Source organism: Sturnus vulgaris, chromosome 2, assembly GCF_052056855.1.
Source record: "Sturnus vulgaris isolate bStuVul1 chromosome 2, bStuVul1.hap1, whole genome shotgun sequence".
NCBI classification, from domain to species: Eukaryota; Metazoa; Chordata; class Aves; order Passeriformes; family Sturnidae; genus Sturnus; species Sturnus vulgaris.
Window position 1 is genome coordinate 1,166,499 of NC_142244.1, and position 19,063 is coordinate 1,185,561.

At 42.1% G+C, this 19,063-nt stretch overlaps 1 long non-coding RNA gene across 1 annotated transcript in view; it reads left to right on the plus strand.

The window, feature by feature from the left end:
• Positions 1-19,063, plus strand: part of LOC148224593 (uncharacterized) — a 72,969-nt gene that overhangs the window by 10,520 nt on the left and 43,386 nt on the right. Inside the window, exons 2-3 of the long non-coding RNA XR_015799445.1 lie at positions 7,208-7,332; positions 8,424-8,516. This is a non-coding gene — a long non-coding RNA (uncharacterized LOC148224593). The remainder of the gene's footprint in view (positions 1-7,207; positions 7,333-8,423; positions 8,517-19,063) is intronic.

Below are 19,063 nucleotides of genomic sequence, written 5' to 3' on the forward strand. Positions count from 1 at the left end.
GAGGTAAAGCTTCAGCTGCAGAATTGATGATGTATGACCCTATAACTCTGTGCTCAATTGAGTCATATTCTGTTGATAGCAAAAAGCATAAATATATTGAAATGCAGCCATGGCAGTTTCGAGGCCCCAGTGGCCATGGGTCTGGCATGGGGTCAAGCATTTTAAGTTGCATTTAATCAGATAAGAATATGGATCCAGGGTGTGACTTTGCACACATTGACAACTGTTCCCTGGCAGCAAAAGCCAGGAGGGATGAAGAGGCAGAACATGTTAGCAAGGTGTCTGGTTAACCACAATAGAGCATGGGGGGTTTCATGTGGGTGGAAAAAAAATGAAACTCAGTGCCCCAAAAGTTGGAACAACTGCTGCAGAAAGTTTTGTAACAAGTACCACAGGAGATAGGGCATTGTATCTTGCTATTTCTTTCCTCTTCCCTACTGGGAGTGCCAATTAGATCCAGCTCTGATGGTGGCTTTTTGACACTTTTGCTCATTGGGAAATGGACTCTCACTAGTATTTCATTGCATTTAGGCTTTTAAAGAACATCAGAGAGAAATGACTTTCGGCTGCTCTGTCTGAACTGGATGTTAGCCAAGACTCCACACAGAAATGGAGAGAAGGTCTTGGTTTGACATGACTGTTTCCCAGTGTGTCACAGGCTTTCTGCAAATGTACTGGGTACCCTCAGTTATCTGTAACCAGTAGGAGTGTGTGCACCTCAGATTATTTTAGATGCTGTCTCTGCACTATTAGCATTCACAGGCAGAACCTATTAGAGGGGAAAAGGAAAATCGGAGGGGGAAAGGATTTGAGATTTTATGTGAAAAGAGTGTTGCATCCAAATCCCCCTGAAAATTAACTCAGTTCATCTGAATGCCCTCTGAAGCTTGTAAATTTGACTTCTGATCCTCACAAAAAGAATGCTGCAAATGAGACTTTAGGCCAATTGTCTTTTCCAGATGACAGCTGAGGCTTTACTTAGATATCATTATCCTATTATTTTTGTTTTCTGTGTCTATATTTCTGTTTTACATTTTCTGTGCTTTCTGAATGTTGCAATTGCTGAGATATACTATAGATAACCTCAGGATGGGATGTTCTGCATAGAAACATAGAATGGTTTGGGAAAGGGACTTAAAGACCATCTGGTTCCCTCTCCCTGCCCTGGGCAGGGACACCTTTCTCTAGGCCAGGTAGCTCAACGTCCCATCCAATCTGGCCTTGTACTCAGGTGTGTTGTCTTAAAGACATCCCCCCAGAGTTTTCTGGTTGCTTATTTAGCTATTTTTCCTGCATAATTTAAATCTGTTTCCTCTTGTTTGATCTCCTGCAGACATGGAGAACCACCTGTTCCCTTTCTTTTTCACCTTCATGAACTTAAGGCTGCTGTTACTTCTCCTTCCTCTACCGTGTTTTCTTTCTCAGGGGAAACAGCTTGTGACCTGCAGTTGGAGGATATTTTTGAGGCCACTTGTGGTGCTCCTGTGTTGTGCCTAGTTGGTCTCTATTTGCCTTCAAACCAATGCTTTCCAGCAGCACATAACAGCAGTCTGACAGAAGGTGAAGAAGGAAAAGAATTATGAGTGTGCTTACGTACCTTTCTATAATGTTCACCTTTCTTGTGCCAGCCAGGCATGATGGGCTCGTGCTGTCCTTGTGTACCCCATGTCCTTGTGCTGTCCCCATGTACCCCAGCCCATCCTGTGCAAAATACCACCCAGCAGCTCCTCCCCAGGTGATGTGCTCCTGCCTGCATCTCATACTTCGTGTGTTTGGCCCTACTGTGTCCTTCACCTTTTTGGAGAACTTCTCCCATTTGCCAGGACAAATCTGGACTTTCCTCTGCCACACTGCTGCCCTGCTTTGGGGATGGTGTGTGGTGGCCATGCACCAAGGGCCAGCTCTGCTTTGGGATAGTAGGGAGACACAGCTGAATTTTTTCGGTGGATATACATGTGTGTATACAGACACTGGGCTGGTCTTAGAAATCCTGAGTTTATATGCAGACTCACTTCTGCCAAACGGAGTCTCTTCTATTTACAGTTTTAGGATATGTGTGTGTGAATTTCCCTCATTGCTTGGCTTTCCCCTATTGACTGAGGAAAGTATATTAGTGATTTTTTTTTAAATTTTAATTCTAGTCTTTTTTTGAGCTTCCCTTTTTAAAAATTTCCAGCAGATAGAATGGATCAGGCATAACAAGTGATGCCAAGAGCAGGAGAGAGAAGAGCTGATGGTGTGTGTGTGAAGAGAAAGGACTTAGATGCAGCTGTCTGTGTGCTATTACCAGGGGTTTGGGACACAATAAATAACACTGCTATTTGTTTGGCTTATAAACACACACAGCTTAAATTTAAATTTTTCACCCTGTTACATAACTTTTTAAAGTTATGCAGCTGTAGCAAATGAGCTAAAATGTTGCCTGTTGCAAAAAGGGATTGTAGCTCCAGCCTTGGCTGAAGGAGGGAGAGCTGTCCTTGGCAGTGGTTGTTTACAACAGTGCCTTCACCCACAGTGTGTGCTGATATGCACCAAATAGAAAAGATAAAAATCTGTTCATGGGTTTATATGGTATCCTCCTGACTAGCTTTTGAGTCCTCTAGCAGCCATGGAACCTGAGCAGCCAGTGGAGCATATCTGTATCAGCTGGAAACATGAACAGAAATGGGATGCAAGCAGGAGCAGATGTTCAGCCCCCACTCCCTTCTATCATCCTCCAGTGGGAAAGACACAGGCTTTGTCCATGGGCTTGCCCATGGCTATGGGGACATTACACTCCATGCCTGTCAAATAGATCTGTGTCCTCTCTGGAACTGCTCATTTGGGTGTCTGCGCAGGAGGTGTCTGCATGTTCTTTATGAGCAGGATGCCCAGTTATGTGCCATCCAAACCCTCCCACAGTGTTATGGTTCTGGATCTGGGTTGGATTTCAGGTCTGGTCAGAGGAATGACATGAAATTACTAAGGATGACTCATCCGTAGGGAAATTCTTTGGGCTCCTTGATGCCTTTAGCGCAACCAATTCTGAAAATTAGACATGAACTTTCCTAAAGCTGATTTTGGCTCGCATGAGGGCTGCAATAGAATGACAAGCAGCATGCTGCTTTCTTTATTGTTTCAGTTCAAGGACTATCTACAAAGAGTCACAGTCTTGTGCTTAGCATTACACAAAATTATTCATTTCCTAGCTATACAGAAAAGTGATTGAATTGCAGATGATTAACATATGTTATGTTTTTTCTTCTAATGCCTTCCCGTCTTCGTGGCGCACCTTCGTAAATGGCATCAGAGCATTTTGCTTCCAAGGAGCTGTCTCCCTCAGAAACCTATTATCAAGGCTATTTCAGAAAATTTGCTCTTCCTTGCTACATCTGGTAGACTGGCTCCAGAGTCCAAACACATAATTGCTGCAGCAACCTGACCTAAGCCAGTCAATGTCTTCCAGCTCCTAGCTATGTTCCAGGGCTGTTTTTTAAAGGACTTGTCTCCAGGGTAAATGCAGGCATTTTTACTCTGAGCGGTTTTGCTAGGACAAAGAACTCTCAACAGCTTTCCTTTAGAGATGCTTCAGTTTTTTATAAACAAATCTGGCTGCCACACTTGATCATGATCAGCAGTATGGAGATTTTATCAGCCTGTGTCTGGCACACAGGTGCTACTGGTGAGCACACACCTGAGATAGGCTGGGTATACCAAATTTAAACTACTAAATTCTTCTCTGTCTTGTTTCTGGCTTGTTTTAGAGTCAAGTACAGTGGTGTTTTGTGTTCAGAGTTTTGTTCTGAGACTGAGGCAAAGGCTAACTCAAGACATTCAGCCTTGCTGAATTTTAGGAATTTTTTGTTGTTTTGCAATGTTAATTGCCTAATCATTGGAACAGCAAATGTCATCTCATATATAAGAGTAGATGATAGGGACTGTTGTGATCATTTTTTGTCTGACTTATTGCATCACGCAGGCCAGAGGAATTTTTGTTTGAACTGGGACAGGACTTCAAAGGAGACAAAAAATCTGATCTTGATTTAATCACCAGATACAGAGAACCAGCCAGAATACTTGGTAAATTTTCCAGGAGCTAATTGCTGCCATTGTTAAACAACTAATTGCACTGCACTTTATTTCTCTTCTGTCCCCTTTCAAATTGGGTCATTTTGCCTTGTTACACTCTTGTTTGATGAATTGACAATTACTTAAATTATGTTGTGTTCCATGTCTTGGTCCCCAAAAATTGTGAGGAAGCTTCTCCCTTAACTTTCTTCTTGGTAAACTAATCAGGAGATTCCTGAAGTCTCTAACGGACGTTATTTTGGGTTTCTTTAATTTTTATATCTCTTTTTCTCAGCTATTCCTAGATGTTCATCCAGTTCTGGGCTCCCCAGCACAAGAAAGAGGTGGAGCTACTGGCAAGTGCATCTAAGAGCTGCAAAAATTAATAAGCTGCTGGAACACCTTCCCTGTGAGGAAAGGCTGAGATAGCTGGGACCGTTCAGCTCAGAGAAGAGAAGGTTCAAGAGGGAACTTATTAATCTGTGCAAATACCTGAAGGGAGGGTGCAAAAAGGATGAGCCAGGCTCTTCTCTGTGGTGCCCAGTGACAGGAGAAGAGGTGATGGGCACAACCAGAAATGCAGCAGGTTTCCTCTGAACAACAGAAAACATATTTTTCCTGTGGGGACAACCAAGCCGTGGCACAGGTTGCTCAGAGGGGTGTGGAATCTCCTTCCTTGGGGATATTCAGAACCTACATGAACATGGTGGTGAGCAACTGCTGTAGGTGGCCCTAATTGAATGGGGCAAGGGCTGGACCAGATGAACTCCAGAGGCCTCTTCGATTCTCAGTCTTCTATTATTCAGTAATTCAGAGTCTTTCTTACATGGCAGACAGCAAGATTTAGCACAATATTCTGGAGAAGGTGCATCAGAATAAATACTGCCTATACCAGATATAGGAAATGAAGGTAAAGAGAGATGAGTTGAGCCACAGAGGAAAGCAGTGTCAGAGCCAGGATGTGACCTGCTTCACTAATCCTTGCTCTGGCCACCTTGCAAATGCACAGGTCCTTGCTTCTTCTTGGAAAAATAAGACCCACCTGTTTCAAAAATTTTGCTAGAGAAATTCCAAGTATTCTATCTATTTATTTCCAAGTAGGTGGAAGCAAAGAAAGATGACATTACCTAAATCATGTCATCCAGAAGCCCAACCACACACCTGGCTACACACCTTGGCTTTTTAGAAAAGCAGAAGCAAAGATCCATCCATCCCCTCTTGCTATCATGGAGGAGCAGGCTTATGAATAGCAAACTCCGTTTGCAGAAATACTTTTGAGCTGGGTTAAAACCAAGCTGGATGTGGAAAATTTCCTCCCAACGCAAAGAACATTGGTGGAAAATAAGAAAAGAAGAATCTTAAAGGGATTTGGGGTTCACATTCAACTGAGATACTTTTTTTGCCTGTCAATTTATGGTGCTGCAAGTTACTTTTTAGCTAGGTCAGTGGTTTGTGGGTATCTAGTTAAATGAGTGGCAAAATTTTGCTCTGAATGCAGTGCTTCAACAAAGTTCCATAGATTTATGCTGATAGAAACCTCTTGGAAATTGTGCTTTCTTGGCAGACCTAACGGAGGTTATGAACAGTACTTCTGAAATCAGCATTTAAATAACATTTCAAAACCACTAGAAACCTCATTATCCTGAATATATCGTTTTAGTGGTCATACAAGTAGTGAAAACACAGTGAAACAAATGTGCAGCTTGTAACCAGGGAAAAAACAACAGCACTGCCTAAATATTTTGTTGATAAACATTCAGTTAGTCACTAGGTACCTTTATAGATCAGTACATTCCCTGAAACTTGGTAAGGTAAGAATAATCCAGAGGTAAATATACATCTGTTTTATGGGAATTTTTTTCTGAACTTGCCACAGGTCATGATAAATACAGCTCTCAACACTACAAGTGATGTCTTGCTGTTACCCAGATTTATCTAGGAAAGTATAGCTAAATCTGTAATCATTGTTAAACAGAATTACATTTTCCATTTTAATTCTGAAAGTGTAATTCGTAGTCCCTATAGGAGTGCACGTACTCATGTACATGTGCATATGTTGCTTTCCTAAATTCCCCCTGACCATAGGTATGCCAATCGACTGGAAAACAGTTCTTTTAATGTGTGTTTTTGACTGTTGTCTGTCTATACTTCATGAAGAAAAGCAAAGTGTGAGGGGCTGTATCCTGGCCTGGGGCAGGGAAGGGACCTGTAGCCTCTCTTCCTCATAAGCCCTGTCCATCCTGATGAGTGGTCACCTTGAATTCCATGGTAGGGATGTGGCCATGTCCCTGGAGAGCCCCCAAAATCTTCCTGTCTCCTCCCCATGATGGTGTTACACCAGTGCATCTGCCACCTCTGTCCTGGAAACACAGGAACACACAGGGCCTGGTGGAACTAATGATGCTATTTAATGGTGTCACCCACACGTCTGCTAGCTATAGATGCTTGTTGGGTACCATTGTGCAGGTGGCAATGTTGGCAGGGTGGAAAGCTTGCCTCCACATTGCCAGTGATTAGAGCCATGTGGTCATTGAAACAAGTGAAATTGTGGAGCTAAGGTAGGAAGGGGGCTGGGAATTGCACTGAGGTCACTAGGTACAATTTCTACTCTCCTAGTGTGCCTTGGGTAGATGCCAAGGGGCTGGCAGGGGTGATAGGTTTTGCAGCACTCTTGGTCAGTGAAGTACTTCACCTCTGAAGAATCACTCCCAGTGAGGCAGGGCTCCTCTCCCTGTGAAACCATGCCTGCCCTGGAAGGTCATACAGCCTGGGTTTTGGGGAGGTGTCTCCCATTTGTCCTCCTCACTTCTTTGAAAAGACATTTCCATATTTTGTAATTGACATTTTCTGTGCCATTTTCTTCTTTCTTGGGGTCAGATGGTGACCCCCCTAACCTATCTCCTCCTACCAACCCCAGTGACTCTGTGGCACCAGGGTAAAGAGCTTCTGTGAGAAGTCATTCTTTAAAGTCAGTGAACTCCCACAGACTTGGCAAAAATGTTTAGATCTTATTTGTTCCAGTTTTTATTTTTTTACCCTCACTCCTAGGTGTTTTATTAATTCTTTCTTTTGCCTGTCTCCTCTGCTAGCAGTTTCTGTGGGCTGCATTTTTTTTCTCCTTCAGTGTAAAGCAGCATGATTCATTGTATTTCCTTCTTAGTGATCTATCCTGGTTCCTCACCCCATGTTCTCCACTGATCAGACCCATTGGTGATTAGATGCTCAGCAGAAGTGATTTTGCAGCCTTTGACACCTTGCATCCCCTGCTGCCTGGATTTCAAAGAGGTAATCAGTCCCAGGGACTTGCCACTGACCCTTTGCTCAAGCTTTTGTCATTCACCTTTTACTGTCTCTTTTCTTAAAGAGCTTGAAGTATCTTGATTCTTCTGCGAGGGAAAAAAGGACACATGCACTGAAACCATAATGATTTTACCACACTTTCATAGTACTTTCACCTGAAATGGTATCAGATAGTGCCTCTGTATCACATCTCTAATACCTTTTGAAATTAAATCTTCACCTCCCATTCAGAGACCCCCCTTTTGTTCCCTCAAACCAAGGGGACAGTCAGTGAGCTGGAGAGGTGGTTCAGTTCAGTACTGTCCCTTTTAACTCCTTACACACTGGCAGCAGCTAGTGCAGGACACCTCTGCCAGACAATGTGACTCTTTTGGAAACCTCAGCAGGATTTCCCAAGGACTTGGGTGCAGACAATGAGGCTGTTCCCAGTGTTAGCTGGAAACAACTGAACACAAGAAGATCCGAGTGCTCAGCCTAAACTCTGACTTGGACATTGGGAGGAAACCTTTTTTTCTTGGGTCTTACTGTTTGTTTTCTTGAATCGAAATCTCTGACCATGACGAAGTCTGCTCTTGGAGTCAGTCTAGCAGCCTTTGTTGTCTGACTTACAGATGACGTCTAGTGCTCTAGTGCCATAAAGACTGAGAAGATATTTCTACATATTTTGCACATTATGTTTGAATTATCATGAACATTAATAAAGCAGCTAAGACTAAGGAAACATATTAATGCTATTTAGATTATTTAAGTGGCCATGATTTCTCCAGAGATTTAAAATTCTGCATAAAAAATCCTAAAGGCTACATTAAATCAATTGCAAACACAGAGAAAATTGACTTTTAAAAGTATGAAACCAAAAAGTCCTATAACTCATCCCAAAGCCCCTTGATAAGTCGTTGATGAATACATCAGAAAAAAAAAAAGGAGCTGGAAATTTATTTCCAAAAGTATTATGTGCTTATTTTAATTTTATTTTTTCTTCAATAAATGATAAATTTGAAATATTTCCTTTGGGTTTCACTGTAAATAGATGAAGTAATAATGTTGTATTTATTTTTTATTATTAAACATCTCAGAGAAAATCAACTTCTGGATTAACTCAAGTGCACTGGCAACATAAGTAGCAACGGATTTCCAGATGAAGAAGCCTATGTGGAGCACATTAAATGGTAAGCAAAACTTGTGTGCTGAGTCTTATGAAAAGTGTAAGAAAAGGAAGTTCTACAGCTTGTTTACTTTTTAAATCTAAATGTGGCCAGACTATTTTTAATGAATGTAGGCGCTTTTTTTTTTTAATTTTCCCTTCTTCTTCAAAATGCTTCATAAATTGTCGTATTTGTGCCTTCATTATTTGTAATTGTGCTGGGAATGATTTGTTTAAAAAACTGCAGATGTTGGATTTGCTGCAAATCAAACACTGTTGTGTTTTCCTGCCTGGTCACCTGGGTAGTAGTGCTATTCTTGTTCTTTAGCTGGATGAAAAGCTTTAAGAACTGGTGACTAGCTAGCTATAAGCTTCAGATACATTCTCATGTTTGAGGTATAAATGTACATAGATCAGAAGAACAGATATGGGGTAGCTGCACAAGTGCAGTAGTCTTTGCTGAATAAAATGGGAGTCAGAATCTAATGCATTTATATAGATGTGATTTTATGTTAAGACTCCTTTACCTACATTGAGAGTTTCTTGCAAAAGGCTTCTTGGCCTTTTGGTCATCTAATGGTTTCATCAGATGTATATGTAGCGTTTTATACAGTTTGCACTGCTAGGTAGCAATATGCCTAGTAATTAACCATACGCCTCCTTAACCACATGCTCCTTTTTTATCTGTTTTTGTTTGTTTGTTTTGTTGTTGTGAACTTTTTGTTCAGTTGTTTGTTTTCTATAAAGGGGCTTTTCCTTACTCTAGAAATCCTCAGAAATGTGGAACAAAGGAAGCCCTGGTTGTGTTGCTCAGAGGTCAGCAAAGGCAAAGCAGCGCTGTTGCCCTGCCTCACAGGGAGCTGAGCGATGGAGTGGCATTCCTGGATGGAGTGGCATTCCCGTGGCCTTATCTGTCCTGGCTATGACTGCGGAGATGGCTGGAATGTGCGCTAGTCCAGCTACTGTAATGCTGTGCCCAGCCTTGGAAGAAACACTGCCATGAAATCTCTCTTGTGCAATATATTGGCTTCATGAGTCCTTGGGGAAAATTCAAATGGATTTTGTTCAAGTCTAATAGTGACAAGAAGGGCTGGCAATCTTAACTCAGTTCAGATATCACAGAGGTATATGCTTGTACCTTCTGTAAATCAGGCAGTGTCTTGTCTGGGATTTCTGCTGTAAGAACTCCCCCCTTTTTGCAGGGGTATGGGGAGGTTTATGGGAGAGTGTCTCCACACAGGCACAGCTGTGGTCACTGAGCTTCTGTTAACTCAGCTGCAGTTAAGGGGAAGATGAACTCAATGGAATTCCATTCCTGGCCTGTAGTCTAGTCATCCAGATACCTAAACTGCCTACCTTTCTCCTGTGAACACTGTGTACCTCTTTTTTAGCAAGTTTTTTAATCTTTCCATCTTCAGATGAAATGTGTTAGTGTTTATGTTCCTATCTGGGGTGTTCACCAGAAACCAAGTGAAGTCTTTGGCACAACGAGTATGTGGAGATGGTACAACCTGCAGCCAAGGAGCAGCAATGGGATGTAGGAGAAAATAAGGGATTTAATTCTGAGGTTATTAAACATGGAAGATTTGGTCTACAAAATGAGAATGGCTTTTACTTCTTGTGACCCAGGGTTCATGCCATTCTGAAGTCACATCAGGTGTCTTGACAGAAAGGGTAAAATTATGTATTTGGTTTTGGGGAAAGGCATGTAATGCTTTATTCCTTTTTGGATTCATTAGTATTTATTTGCATATACCCAGTCTGGTTGCCCATAGAAGACCCTTCAGCATCTCACTGGTGCAGTGATGTGGTGGTCTCAAGATGCATCAGGCTTTTATAACTAGTGGTGCAGCAAGCACTGAAACTGAACTACAAAGATTTTCCCAAGAAACTCAGGAGGCTCCAGGCTCTGATTCTGCAATTGTAACCTGGTACACACAGAGCTGGACCCACAGGACCCTCTGGGAACTTCACAGTCTCGTCCATCACGCTGTGACACAGCTTGGGCAGCGTGGGTGTCTGGTTTGACAGCTGTCCTCAGAGGAGGAGGAAGCCATGTGCTTCCTCTATGGAGCAGTAGCAAATTGTGGCCCAAAAGCAGAGCAACGACTCATACCCACACCTCTGAAGCCATAGAGAGGTGCTGTAATTGCTTTGTCTCACGTTATTACACCTGGTTTGTGCTTGTTAAAGATGTAGCATAGAAATGAAGATGCAGGAGAACGGAAAGGAAACACGTGGAGATGTTTCTCAGGGTGTTTGAAGACCTGTGAAGGGACTTGAAATACACAGCTTTTGTGGTAACACACAGGCACAAATCCTGATGTTGCCTCAGGCTGAGCAGGAGGTGAGAACAGAGCTGTGTAAGCTTGGTGGAAGGCAGAGCCCACAGCTGGAAGTCCCTAAGCACTGGGGTGGTTCTGGGACAGGCACACAGTAATGTGTTAAAATATAAGCTGGATAATACAATAATTTGAGTTTGACAGAGTTCAGATGGAAATGGAGAAAGAATTAGAAAAATCATATAATCCTTTCCCCATACACAGCTTGACTCTAGGTAGATTTGGTGGAGCCCTCTAGCCAACTTCAATTAGTAGTTCCTGTGCAGTCCCTCACTTCCAAATCATGTAATGCTGTAATAACTGTCTGCTATTTAAAGTCAAAGAAAGAATATTAAACTGCTGCTGTCTTTGAAGTTCACAGGCAGGGAATCATGGTTACTAAAGACTATTAATTATCTCAGCAGTCAAACTACGCTAGGCAAAATTCCAGTATAAACGCCAGAGAGCAAGTGTGATGTTATACTGCAAGATTTCCTCAGAATAATGTCTACAAACCATGAACCAAAACAGTATGCAAACTCTAATCTCATTGAAACAGCCTGCAGATGTACATATATAAATCAAGGGTTAAGCAGGAATGTGTTTTTCTGAGGAAAGTAAAGGCACTTTCTGTGTTTAATTAACAGTATGCTAATTGGGCAGATGAGGGAGAATTAAAAGTGAATCACTGAGTGCTGTAAGAAATTGGTGGTGAAGCTGTTAGAGCTGACTACTTGACCTGTACATGGAAATTACAAGTCAAGAGCAAATCCTAAATTTGAGAGTTATAATGAACACTAAGATGCTCAGAAAAATCAAAATTCCTGAGCCAGGACTATCGTGAATGCTGTGTATGGGCTGACCTCCTTGCACTGACTGCAGTTTTCTACCTCATGATCCTGTGAGTAACGTTGGAGGTTTTTTCAATGTGGAAAAAAATTGATGCATCTTTTGTATTTTTCAGAGCTGAGAGCAAGGAGGAAAGGATGTTAAAGAATAAGTTTTTGCACATGGGCTTTCACATTAGAAGATATTTGGGAAAGTCTTTTTCATAAGAAATGGGACCATGCATTTCACCATGGTTAACATAAGTGCAGTTTAAAGCACACGGTCCTTGAGAAGCAAAGACAGGGATGTGATAAGTCTCAGAGTACAGCCTATGGAGAGGGAAAAAGCAAAAATCTCTAAGCCCACGTTCATATTTGGCAGACTGCTCAGGAGCAGCTGCTCTTTGGTGGTTAAGCCCACCGTTAGGGCAGCAATGAAAGCTTCCGCTCCTTCCAGTGGCCCTCTGGGCACTGTGTGTAAGCTGCTTGGAGCAAGCCCCACTGGGCATTGATAGTGCTGGGCTGATGGAGAGAGAGATTTTGCAGGCTGAGAAGTCTGTCTGTCCTGCAGTTCTCTCTTGACAACCCTCACTCAGTGTCCATAAAGTCCAGAGGACCACATCCCTTTTTGTGACTGCACAGAGGCAAACTGCCTGAAAGCAGCAACCCAGAAGAGAAAAACAGTTGGTGTTACAAGAGGTCTTCCAAAACACTCGCAAAGTTAAATAAACAGCAAATTATTCCAATCATGTGCAAAAATCATTTAAGTTGTAGCTGGAAACAAGGCTGGGTGAAGCACTTCATTCAGTCTCCTGTTATATGCATGCTATTTTAAGGACTGGAAAAAGGCAAAGTGATGAACATGGAACATAAGGTCCTCTGGCTCTTAGAAGGGGAAAACAAACCACACATTTTAGTTGTCCTTCATCCTAAGATGGTGACAGCAGGCTTGAGATGTGTTTGTAGCAGTGTCCTGTGTCTGATATATACATATATATAAAAGAACATATGTATCGTCTTAAAAAGGCATTTTTCAAAATTAATCACTCAGCCTATAATTTAGTTCTAGACTGTAGATATTTTATTTCTTGGTGTATGCCAGACACTTCTCTGGCATGTTCTGATTCAGTGGCCCTCCCACATCAGCTCTGGGAACCGTAGTGACTGAGCCAATGCCTCTGAAATTAATGGATATCATTCCATCAGCCTCGGGTGGCCCTGGCAGCAGTGTGTGCATTGTGAGGGCCAGCAGGCTGAGAAGTGCTGGGCTGCCGCCCACATTTATCCATCTGAGCTTCATCGCTTCAGTCAGTCCCGCGACAAAATCAGGATCTATTGGATTTGTGCAACAATATATTGTTTCTTCTCCTGCGACTAGTGACAGCATCTATTTTTTCTTCATGTGTCAAAGTCATGATTTGGACTAAAATTGAACATGTTCCTAAAGCTACAGTAAATGGTCAGAGCTGGGTAATTGCACTGGCACCTTGTACATTTGATGAGTGTCAGGATCTTGGATTCATGCGTTGTTTTCTCAAAGACTCAAAATGATGTTCAGCATATTATGGACCCAATTCTCCCTGACACTTGGGGCACTTAGAAGATTTGAGGACAGAAATGCATACCAAGTTTTGCACATGGAAATTAAACAGGGTGTGAAATCTCATTGGTGTTTCTCAGAGACTGTAGGTTAGATTTGGGTATGACTGGTTGGGTGGATTGTGCATTTGGGCATGTCTTGAAAATTCACTTAGATTTTATTCTAGAGCATGGCGGGGGTTAATGTTTGTTGGTTTGTTTTTGTTTTTTTGGGGTTTTTTTTTGTAGTAAAATGAAAGAATTTAATTTTTGAGGTGAATTAGGGTATGAGTTGATTGAGCTGAAATATCACTATTTTCATTCCAGAGATTACTATGATTATCTTCAGTTGCAGAGGAAAAAACCAACCCCAAACCAACCAAAGCTAGTCACAGTTGCATATCTTTTGGATGCTGCATGATGATATTTTAAGAAGATATACAACTAGGAAGTTGTAATTGGTAAAATAATGTTTAACTGAATCAGATGCCATGCTTGGTTACTCTCTCCTGCCTCCTGCAGCTGGCAGATGTTGGTGGGGTGTTTGCACCTGCAGAGAGCTGTGCTTTCGAGGGCTGTGTGCCAGAACAGCATCTAAATGCTTCTTCAATGGGCCTGTCTACCCTTAGGATGAAAGACATTGAAGCTGGCCACAGCTGCACCCCAGCTAGCTCCATTTGTGTCATACTGTGGCACAGCAGAGATTTCCCAATGTTCTCCGAATTGCAGAGGACTGGAACCAGAAGTAATAAGCCTGGCTGGGCATGAGCTGGCTCCAAAGGAAGCTAGAGGTGATACTACTGCACTTTGCTCCTAAATAATTTCTTGTTTTAGTTCAGCACTTAGCCAATAGACACTTGGGCGAGCTTTCCCTGGAGCAGCTCCAATCAGGCAAGGTTTTCTGAAATCTCTTCCATGCCTTTGGAGTGTGGGCATGCAGTTTCCAGAGCTGGATCTGGTCCTCATAAGCATGGCAATAAAGCATAGGCTAATGAGCCCCGCTGGGCTTGCAGGAGTCAGTCTCTGCATGAATGGCATGGTCCCCTCCAGAGAGAGGGGAAAGAGAGGACTGTGTTGGCACAAGTTCTCTTTACAAGTGGGAGGTGGAGGTGGAATGTGACACTGAGTACAGGTACAGACCATAGACCACTCAAGGGGCTTTCTCCAGAAAGTTCACCAGCAAGCAGAAATTTTGTGTGTGTGTGGTGCCACTTGGGTTTGAGTGGAAAGCTCAGACCTCTTAATTTTCAAGCAGACTCCTTCCTGCCTGGTAACTGTCCTTGGACTCAGAGCACCAGAGGAAGAGCCATGACTCAGCTCCACAATTCCTGGTCCAGCACTGCTGGCAGCAAAACCCAGCAGTGTGGCCCAACTGTGCACAACCCCAGCTGAGACTGTGGCTTTACTGGTGTCAATTTTCATGCAGCTTCACTGGATTAACTTCACTGATTCCAGCTTGCCTATATGTACTGAAATGATGTCTCTGCAGCACAAGAGCACACACCCTTGTGTGCTTTGTTAAGATCCACACAGGAAACCTGTCCTAGGACACTCAAGCTCACTTGCGTTCAAAGCACGTGACTCATCCTTTAAGTCTGTGATAAACTTTATATACAAACACATATATATATATATGTATAATTGCCAGAAACGTGTATATAAAAACAGTACTGAAGCAAAATCCCTGTAATTTCATAAATAGGAGATAAAATATTTGCTGTTTGAAATCTCATTCTGGGGCAGAAAAGGAACCTGTGGATAATTGTTCTTTTCTGCTAAGCACCTTTGCTGGCTACTTCAATATTATCATTAGTTATTCAGGTTGCTGACATGGTTTTAACTGATACAGTTATTGATAGTTTGGTTTTATAGTTTTTCTTCAAAGAATATGGTGGACTTGCAGATGTGGACCTCTGCAGTCCTCAGAAGCTGCTGTTATGGGTTCCCTCCTCAATGGCAGGAGCATTGCGTAGTGCTGATCGCAGCCTTTTTAATTAAAAAAGAAACCCAAACTACAAAACCAAACAAACAGTGGGGAATGGTTGTAAATGCAGCTATAAAAACCTTGCTGGCAAGAATTTTAGCATGCCTTTTTATATATTGGCTTCAGTTTTTGGTTTCTTGCCATTTTCCGGAAGGTTCAGGTTTTCTCTGTAAGTTTCTGACACAAGACAAACAAGTCCCTGCAGCCAAACCTATTTCAAAACCTGAAAAATTTCCTGTGCAATCAGTCAGGACATCCAGTTTCAAAATCCATTATTGTTTATCATATGTGGTGGGTCTGAGGTGAAGTACCAGCCTCATTGATTTTGGCACAACCTGAGTAGAAGGCATGTTAAAAATTGAGATGCACTGGCACTACTCTGAGATTTAAAAAAAAAAAAAAAAATTACTTTCCTAAAATCTAGATGTAATTAAGAAACTCGCATGGCTCTAATCTGAAATAAACTAAAATCTTAAACAGCAGCACAAGGGATCCAGGAATGTAGCCTAGGGCACACTCAGGATATTATGGTGATCTTCAGTTCCCTGCCCTCTTTCTTTTGGGACTGGCATGTTTTACAGCTGACAGCCCTAGACCTTGTTTTATGTGAAATGTTCCAGGGAAATCATTAGAAATTAGATCAAAAAAATTCGAAGAAACCTGAGGGGTTAGAGAAAAGTGCTGAATTTCTTGCAATCCTTACCTTGAATTCATCAAATCTGTGGAGGGAGGTCATCTAGGATGAAAAAGCCATGTCAGGTCACAACAATATGCATTTTGACAGCATGCTTGTGCATCAAAATAGCCAAAAATCCTCCAGTGTTCTCCTTGATGGTGATGAGGAGGATTTTGAGATCCAGTGACTTCATTAATAGTGCTCTATCCCTTCTCTTCACTCAGTGAAGTTTCTCTGGCATACAGGCTGACTTGGTTAATGAGATATGACACTTGGCATGCTACTAATAAGAAGGAGAAATGGGAAGAAATGTATGCATCACTTCTGAAATGTTGCTGCAGGCCCCTTTTCTGTACATCTGGTACATATTTCTAATCTTTTGTTTTGCAGAGTAAGGTGCCAGAAATGTGGGAGTCATCAGCAGTTAGTTATTTTCATAAAGAAGATGCTGAAAATCTATGTAATTACAGACCCATTTCAATTTTATTCTCTGCAGTTGAATTATTTCAATGTCTTTTTTATAGTCAAAATGAACAAGTTTAGTTTACAAATATTTTATTACCATTAGGGTAACTTGATTTCTGTTATCATCATTTTACAACTGTAGTATTATTAAAAGTGACAAATGACTCTGTAGTCAATTGCTCTTCTGAATAAATGTCATTTTGTGTGGTGGTTTATTTCTTCTGCCAACCTTTGATCTAATGAGAGGCAGCAGATTTTATTTGGCCTTTTTTTTTCACTTTGGCATGTGACAGCTTTGCCTTATGACAAGAAACAATTCATTTTCAAGTGAGGCAGCTGGAAATTTTGCTGTAATGAAAGATTTGGCATTTGGCATGGCAACATTCAGGAATCCTACAGCAGACTTTGGCAGTGCCCTTATCTGTGCATTTCTACATTTACATCACTCTTTATCAACAATAGAGGTCCAACAGCTTTTTTCCCCTTTGTCTGTAGGCCTTTGAGGGCTGGCCTGAAGCCCTGGGGATTTCAGCACTTGACACTTTTGCTGAGCCTTGACTTCATTCAGTGTGTGATCAAGACTTTTCTGGCAGTGCCATCCAGTGAGGTCTACAGTGACTTCAGTTTTAGGTACTGACCTCCCAACGTGCTCCTCAAATTCCCCCTGCCAGCACTGTACTCCTTCCCAGAGGCTTCCTGCTGGTTGCTGCCTCCCTGTCCTTTCAGGCAGGTGTTGATGCTGAAGGTGGCACCAGCTGCTCCTCTCCCTTAATTGACACTGAGTTGAAGTCAGACTTGAAGGGTTGGCTGAGATTGTTTGTTTGTGATGAGTGTTTTCCTCAATCCAACTGCTCACACATGCTGGGGACAGCTGGTGTTTCCCACCTGTAGCTGTGGAAGTGAGCCCAGTCCTGGAGTCACGCCCCAGATGATGACATGACTTTAAAGTCCTCAGTAGGCAGGTCCCTGTGTGGGCTTCACTCGGCTGAATGAGAGGGACTCCTGTTACTCCATAATTGTAATCTTTCCTTCTTTCACATATAAGTGGACTAGCAAAACCCTGGAATAACTCCTGCTCTATCAATGTCAGATAGCACTTAGTCTTGAAGATCATAAAGCCAATATAGATCTGAAATCGTAATGTGAGAGAAAAGTGGTAAACCTTTGCTATTTGCTTCTCTGAAAGAGCTGGCATCAATTACAAGCCCAGCTGAAGGATTCTGGTTTTGGACAATTTACAGTTCAGGCTCTTTGATAATTTGTTCCTGCAGACATCCAGCTGCATTTATGCATTTCCCCCTCTTTAAAACATTAAGTAGAAATGCTTGGAGGCTTTTTTTACTGAAAACTGGTAACATTAATTTTCTAAAAATGAGGTTACAAAAACATTTGATCCTACATTTAAAGTATGCATTTCTTTAAAGGATACTGCAAAGGCCAGTTAGTAGAGATTGCTTTGAACACCCTTGTCTAGTGGAAGATATACCTGCCCATGGCAGTGGGGTTGGAACTAGATGATTTTAAGGTCCCTTTCAACAGAAATGTTTCTTTGATTTTATGAAATGCTGTAAATGACTCTTCAGTGTTTTAGTCATTTGGGCTCATCTGTTTTAAAATCAGTTTATTTGGTTTGATCTCAAATGTTTTATAAAAGTTTGCCTACCTGAAAATTGTGTAACTTATAAACAGGGAGAAGGCAGAAGATCAAGAGTGGAGAGGGAAAATAGCATGGCTTGATGAAATTGTTCCAGGTATCTTGCTGCCATGGATCAGGCTGGAGGCAGTCATGGCTCTGTTTTGGCAGAAAATTCACATTGAAGTGCTCTGGGGACATACCAAAAACACTGCTCTTTCCCAGATGTGCCCTCAGTGAGCATTTGTGTGGGAGCCCTTATCACCAGATCTGGAGAAGCTGGAACTCCCAGACAGGTGCTTTCCATGGACAGGTGGGAAGGAGAAAGGTGGAGGCAGCTGGTGCCCTTCCTGCCAGGGAGCAGCCAGGGCAGTGCTGTCCAGTGCAGGACAGTGGGGCAGTGCATCACCAGCCAGAGCTGCATCCCATGCTACCCAAACAGAGAGCCATAGGTTGGCCAAGAGCTTTGGTGAGCTCATGGCATTGAGGTAGGTGTGAGGTCAGGCCAGGAAAGGGCAGTTCCCAGACTGAGGTCATGAGTGGCACGGGATGGGCTCAGCTCTAACGTGCCTGGGGTGAGGAGAAGCATCAAGTGCCTGAGATTAAATAAAATGTGTGAGCACTGACAGGAGGAACATTCACATGTGAGGTATTTCTCTTTGAGCCCAGCATGGGCTACATGTGGATGTCCCTGTTTGGTTAAGAATAACGAGTTTTAAGTTTGGTGTGTTATATTGTCATTGTATTATTTTATTATAATTTGTTTTAATGAAGCATAATTTTTCCTCCTGCCCTCCTCGGATGTTCTCATAAACTCTTTGTAAAAAAGAGTAATTGCTTTGCCTCCCTTGACAAGCCAAAATCTGTTTTTCTGATTTTTGCGATGGAAATGTGGCCACTGCTGTTTGTTTTATGTTGACATTTGTCTTCAGTTTGAGTTGCCAATTTAAATAAACTTATTTTTTTCTGTTGTGAGACAGAACCAGGAGCAAAAGAGCAAGGCAGGCCTAAAACTTGAGAGAGTATAAAAGGAAATTTATTAACGACACAAACAAAAAGAGAGGGAAAAAAATTCAGAATAAGATTTT